Raw genomic sequence first — 7,239 nt, forward strand, 5'->3', positions numbered from 1 at the left:
AATTCTCTCTCTCTCTCTCTCTCTCTCTCTCTATATATATATATATATATATATATATATATATATATATAACTCTGAATAGGATTCTGAATCTGAAAAAAGAAAATATCAAAATTATCTCTTGTGATTGGTATCATTTTATGATATACAGAACATATGCCTGAAAACAACTCTATAAAGTAGGTAGTTTGAATTATTACCAATCTATAGATAGGTTATTGGTGCTCAGATTGAATGATTTTTTTCCAGTGTTCCTAGTGTCTGAACCTGAAATAGATGTCCTGATTTCAAGGCCACTTTAGTAGTTTTCTAGCCTTCTTCCAAACTTGAGGCAAATCTTTACTTACTCTTCATAGAAACATATATGTCTTCCCCAGCCTCGAAACCAATAGGTATGGAATCTCTTTAGAAGTTTTTCACCGGTCCAATGAACCATAATGACAAAATGTTTAGCTCAAGACAAGGATTGTCATACAAATGAGACCAAGGGCATAGATTTGAACTCTACACAGTTTATTTGATTTATTTCTCTTTTTTTGACTACAGACAATGACATTTTTTTTCTAGACTATTCTTCTTGAGCCTTTCAAATCAACTATTAAATGGAAAAGCAGCTTCCTACATATTACCACTAGTGGAGGGTCTGTTCTATCATTTTTTTTTAATGTAGGAGGGAATATGGCAACTGTCTCAGGTAACTAATTCCTTTTTCTTGTGTTGAAATGTATTTAATAACCTAGAATTAGTTAAAAGTATAGTATTGTGAAAAAGGAGAGGGGTGAGAGGACATACTTTCAAATTCTGTTCTGGGTCCTCTTATATTTTCTTTTATATATACTTTCACTTATTGGCCTCATCACCTTTTATAGGTTTAGTTTTTATCTCTTTTCTTATGTTTCCCACATCTATATAGGCACTCCTAATATCTGTCCCAAGATTTGATCTTATATCACCAAAAGATCTTTGGTTATTTTAAATTAGATGTCTCACAGGCATTTCAAACTCACCATTCCTGTAATGGTTCAACTTTGATAAGTTTCTATGATTTCTTTTCCCTGTTTGCCTTCTCATGCTTCTCTTGCTTCTTGTATCTGAATGTCAAATTTTCTATTCAACTCTGATTTTTTTTATCAAGAATGCTTGAAAGTCCTCTATTCCACTGAACGACCATATTTTCCCCTGAAACATGATACTCAGTGTTGTTGGGTAGGTGACTCTTGGTTTTAATCCCAGCTCCTTTGACCTCTGGAAAATCACATTTCAATCCCTTTGATCCCTCAGTGTAGAAGCTGCCAGATCCTGGGTTATCCTGATTATGTTTCCACAATATTAAAATTGTTTCTTCCTGGATGCTTGTAATATTCTCTCCTTGATCTAGGAATTACAGAACCTGGCTATAATATTTCTAGGAGTTTTCTTTTCAGGATCTTTTTCAGGAGGTGATTGGTGGATTCTTTTAACCTCGATTTTGTCCTCTGGTTCTAAAACATCAGGGCAGTTTTCCTTGAAAAGTTCTTGAAGGATGATTTCTACATTCTTTATTTGATCATGGCTTTCAGGTAGTCCAATAATTTTTAAATTATCTCTCCTGGATCTATTTTCCAGGTCAGTGGTTTTTCCCATGAGATATTTCACATTGCCTTCTACTCTTTTATTTGTTTGAATCTGTTTAACAGCATCTTGATTTCTCATAAAGTCATTAGCTTCCATTTGCTCCAATCTAATTCTGAAGGAATGATTCTCTTCAGTGAGCTTTTGAGATTCTTTTTCCTTCTGGCAAATTCAGCTTTTTAAGGCATTCTTCTCCTCATTGCCTTTTTGATCCTCTTTTGCCATTTGAGTCAGTCTATTTTTTAAGGTGTGATTTTCCTCAGTCAGGCTGTTGACTCTCATTTCATAATTTTCTTGCATCGTTCTCATTTCTCTTCCCAATTTTTCCTCCACTTCTCTTATCTGCTTCTTAAGGTCCTCTATGGCCTCTAACCAGCACATATTTCCCTTTGAAGCTTTTGGTGTAGGAATTCTGATTTCACTGTTTTCCTCCTGTTCCATGCTTTGATCCTTTTTGTCCCCCAAATAGGAGTCTAATGTTGGATTCTTCTGTTTGCTTTGTTTCCTTTTCTTGGTCATGTTGCCACTCAATTACTTGACTTTTGGGCTTTTTGCCACAATAGGACTCTGCTACCAGAGAGGGGATCTTCGTACCAAATGCTGGGGTTTTCTTAGCTGCCAGAGGTATTAGTTGAGTGCCCTTGCTGAAGCTTCCACATGCTCTGCCAAGCTGGTCACATACCCCAGGACCTCCACCCCAGACCACAATCTGGATCCAAGCAGGTTAATGCAAGAGCAATTACCCCTCGGACTGGTCGCTTGGTCCCCCTACACTCTGCAGGCCAGGAGCTGAAGCTGCCCTACGGCGGTGGCTGCACAGTCATGGCAGCGGCTTCTTGCCCTAGGGGCAAAAGCCTAGGTACTCCCAACTACTGGGTCCCAAAGTCCACATTGCACTGACCTCTCACTTTGTCCTACACATCTATATGTTGATAATTCTGGAGACAGCCACAGCTGCTGGTTATCTGGAGTCCCTCTAGCTGGCAGCTGGTCAGGCCCACCTTGGGGCTTAAACTTCCTGCTCATGTGGGCCTGGGCTTGTCTCCCAGAGCACTGCCCTGGCCGATTCTGGCCAGCCTGCTGGGCTGTCTTCAGTGGGAGGTTAGCTTCTTTGTGTCATTTTGTGGGTTCTGTAGCTCCAAAGTTTGTTCAGAGTCCCCTTTTACATGAATTGGGGAAAGTGGAAGCCAGAGCTGTGTGGAAGTCCTGCTTCTACTCCCCCATCTTGACTCCGTCCCACCATTCCTGTTATGGAAATCATTTTTTTTTTCTACCTCCAATCCCTGATGCCTAGCCTCTTTCTCAAATTCCCATATTTGTGTCAGGGCACAACCATCCTTCCAGCCACCCTGGTTGACAATTTCATCTTAAATACCATTACACAATACAGTCTATTGACCAGTCTTGCTTTCGTTATATCAACATTTTTTTCACATTCATCCCATTTTCCCACTCTTTTATCCTCTGTTTAGTTCAGGCCCTCATCCCCCCCTTGTAGGGAGTATTGTAATAGCCTTCTAAGTGGTATACATACCTTATCTCTCTCTACTCCAATATATTTCCCACATAGGTTCAAAAGTGATTTTGTTAACATACAAATATGATCATGACACATACACCTTGCCCCCAGCTACTCAATAAGTTCCATTATCTCCTCATTATGTCTAGGATCAAATATAAAATCTTTTGTTTGATATTTAAAGCCAATGACCTGAACCCATCCTGTATTTTCAGTCTTATAAAACATTTACTTGTTGTATACTATACTCCAGTCAAAATTTTTGCTATTTCTCACTCACAGAAATCTGTCTCCAAAATGTTTATATGTATGCCTTTCTAGTGTCTGTTCTCTAAACCTAGAATATACTACCTGCTTCTCTCTCCTCTTGAAATCCCTGATTTCCTTTAAGACCTCATTCATTTCACTTTATGTATATAACCTCTTCTCAACCCCTTGGTTGCCAGTGTTATATTTCCCTCTCCTGGATAATCTGCACTTCTTTTTAAAGTGTTTATCAATATGTAAGCATTGATATCTGTATTGATATTTTGTGTATTCTCTCTCTCCACATATTCATATATGTATGTATATATAAGTATATATGTATAGATATAACTTTATATTTTATAGATGTCTATAAGATATAGTTATATCTATACACACACACCTACACACACATATGGACAGCTAGGGAGCACAATGGATAGAATGTTGTACATAGAGTCAGGAAGACTCATCTTCCTGTGTTCAAATCTTATTAGCTGTGTGAGCCTGGGCAAGTCATTGAACCCTTTTTGCCTTATAAAAGTGAACTGGAGAAGGAAATAGGAAATAGCATCTTTGCCAAGAAAACCCTAAATGAGGTTACAAAGAGTCAGACATACCAACTAGAATATGAGTCATACTGTGAATAAAAAATATATACCTGTACTCCAGGGTCAGATATTTGTGTGTAATTTAGATTTGTTTTAGGGCACAATAGCTTCATCTTCCTGAAAATATATTTCCAATACTGCCTGCAATTCTTGACATCACTCTTTGAAATTTCATCATTAATTTTTTGTAACCTTTTGAATAACATGCATGCTGTTTTTTAAATCCAAATGTAACATGAAATTTCTTAAAAGCAATAAGGATTCACTTTGAGATAATTCAGTCAGATAGGTTTCTTCTAATGCTTAGTTGATATGAGCTGGGAGAATTAGAATTTTGATAGGAAAGATAAGAGAACAATTATATGATCTTGGATCACAACATAAAGAAGGCAGCAAGAATACTCACAAGACAATCTTTAGCCAAGACTGGGGTAGCAGATGGTAACTGCAATAATAGATTGATATGAAAGTAGGCTCCCAAAGGTAAGGGGAAAATGAAAGCAAAAGGTAGATGTGGAAAAAATAATTTCTGTTAGATAATACCTAAAATAATTTTAATCTCCTTAGTTTTGCCTATGGTCAGCAATTATTTTCACAAACAAGTACCTATTTGCACACAAAGTTTGTACTTAACTCTGCATGTATTGCATATAAACAACATGTTAGGCACACAAATGGAAAGATCATAAATATTAGCTAGTCTTCATATACTCACATTGTCTTTAATGTTTAACATTTTATCACAATTATGGACATACATTTTGATCTAATCTTGCTCATGGAGGCATCTGTATTTTGGTATCAGAAAGTAAAAATTCATACCTTATAATTAAATTCTTCAAGTCATTGATAGAAAATGAAATTATGAGATCTCCATCCTGAGAACAACAAGTTTATGTTGCGGTGGGGACATTTTTCACAAATTGTGGAGGAAGGCCATATATCCCTTGGTGAACTGAAGAGGTAGCAGAGAATTATGTCTTCCTTTCCATCAATTCCTGAGCCCAATATTAACCTAAACCAAGGAAACTTACTCCAGTAGCACTGGGGTGAAAAAATCAGGCCCGTTAGCTATGGTAATCATTTTACCATTCTGGTTCTGGTATTTAGATTTTCTATAAAAGGTTATGCACTGTCCTCTATCATGGATGTTGAAATTCTTGCCATATGGTTGCATCATTTACTCTTGTAGAATTCTCTGAAGAGGAATGACCTGGAATCATGTTAAATATTTCTAATTCCCTTTAGCAACATTTTCCTGAAGTCCCTGAATAGCTCAGACCCCAGAACCCTTAGCTGTTTTATTAGCACTGACACATGGGACATGCCACTAGAAGACTTACCATGCTAACAAGAAAAATAAGATATCCCTCTGATACCTTTCTTTTTTTGCTTTTAATAGTATTTTATTTTTCCCACTATTACACATCAAGAAAATTTTTAGCATTACTTTTTACAAGATTTTGAGTTCCAGATTTTTCTCCTTCCTCCCCTCCTCTCTTCTGAAAATGGTAGGCAGTTTGATATAGTTTATATATATATATATATACATATACATATATATATATAATGTGCTATCATGTAAAACATATTTCTATATTCATCACAATTATGGAAGAAGGACAAATTAAAAGAAAAAAACACAAGAAAGAATTAAGTTAAAAAAATATGCTATGATCTTCATTCAGAGTCCATCAGTTCTTTATCTGAATATGAATATCATTTTCTTTCATCAGTCCTTTGTACTTGTTTTGGATCACTGTGTTGCTAAGAAAATCTGAGTTGTTCATTGTTGATCAACACATGATGTTGTTGATACTGGGTACAGTATTTCTCTGGTTCTGCTCATTTTACTTTGCATCTGTTTGTAAAAATCTAGGTCTTTCTGTTTATCATTTCTTATTGAGCAATAGTATTCCATGAAATTCATATATTACAGCTTGTTCAGCCATTCTCTAACTGATAGGCCTCCCCTCGGTTTCTAATATTTTGCCACTACAAATAGGGTTGCTATAAATACTTTTCCCATGTAGGTCCTTTCCCCTTTTTATGATCTCTTTGGGATATAGACCTAGAAGTGGTAATGTTTAGTTTTGCAGGGTAAGTGATTCTTAGTTGTAGTCCTAGCTCCTTTGCCCACTGGAATATTATATTTCATGACCTCTGATCTTTTAATGTTGCAGCTGCCAAGTTCTGTGGGATCCTGATTATGACTGATATTTGAATTGTTTCTGGCTACTTGCAGTGTTTTTTAATTTAACCTGATAGTTCTGAAATTTGGCTATAATGTTCCTTGGGGTTTTTATTTTGGGATTTCTTTTCTGAAGTTATTGGAGGATTCTCCCAATGCCTATTTTGCCCTCTATTTCCAGAGCATCAGGGCAGTTTTCCTTGATAAATTCGTGAAAGCTGCTGTCCAGATCCTCCTTTTGTTTATGGCTATCAGGTAGCTCAGTGATTCTGATATTGTCTCTCTTAGATCTATTTTCCAGGTCAGTTGTTTTCTCCATGAAGAATTTTTCTATTTTCTTCCATTTTTTCATTCTTTTGAATTTGTTTGATTCATGATAACTCATAGGGTCTTTGCTGTCTGGATTATCATATTTCAATAAATGTAGAAGTTGCTAAATCTTGTATTATCTTGATTGTGACTCCATGATACTTGGATTATTCTCTCTGGCTGCATGCAATATTTTCTATTTTCTCCTTGACTTGGGAGCTCTGGAATGTGGATATCATATTCCTGGCAATTTTGCGAGTTGTTGACTCTTTTTTCATTCTTATTTCCTTTCCCATTTTTATTCTACCTCTCATGTGATTTTTAAGTTCCTTTTCCAGCTCCTCCATGAGTTTGTTCTGGGCTTGGGACCATTTCCCCTTTTTCTTTGTGGCTTTGCCCACAGGTGTTTTGACATTGTTGTCCTCTTCTGAGTTCATATTCTGGTCTTTCCTGTCACCATAATAACTTTCTATGGTCAGATTATTTTTTATTGTATTTTTGCTATCATTTTTGGCCCTTTTCCTTTCTTTTAAATTTGATCTCTGGAAGGAGCTCTGTCTCAGGCATCTTGTGACAGAAGCTGTAGGCCCTGGCTGTTTACCTGGTGCTGCACTGATGTTGCCATGGGAAACCCTCATGTCTGGCACTGTGTTGAGGGGGTACTGTGGGGTATGGCTGGCACTGCTGGAGGGCGTAGGGGTTTGGCAGCTTTCCCAATGCTGATCTGGGTCCCTGACGGTGGTGCCTGGCAT

The 7,239-nt window shown here is 36.9% G+C and overlaps 1 pseudogene; it reads right to left on the reverse strand.

Moving 5' to 3' along the window:
* The window catches only part of LOC138145405 (olfactory receptor 14A16-like), an 8,558-nt pseudogene extending 1,319 nt beyond the window's left edge, over positions 1 to 7,239 (reverse strand).

This window comes from Petaurus breviceps, unplaced genomic scaffold (genome assembly GCF_028583685.1).
Source record: "Petaurus breviceps papuanus isolate PSGF00001 unplaced genomic scaffold, PetGlider_PUasm1.0 90734, whole genome shotgun sequence".
Taxonomy (NCBI): Eukaryota; Metazoa; Chordata; class Mammalia; order Diprotodontia; family Petauridae; genus Petaurus; species Petaurus breviceps.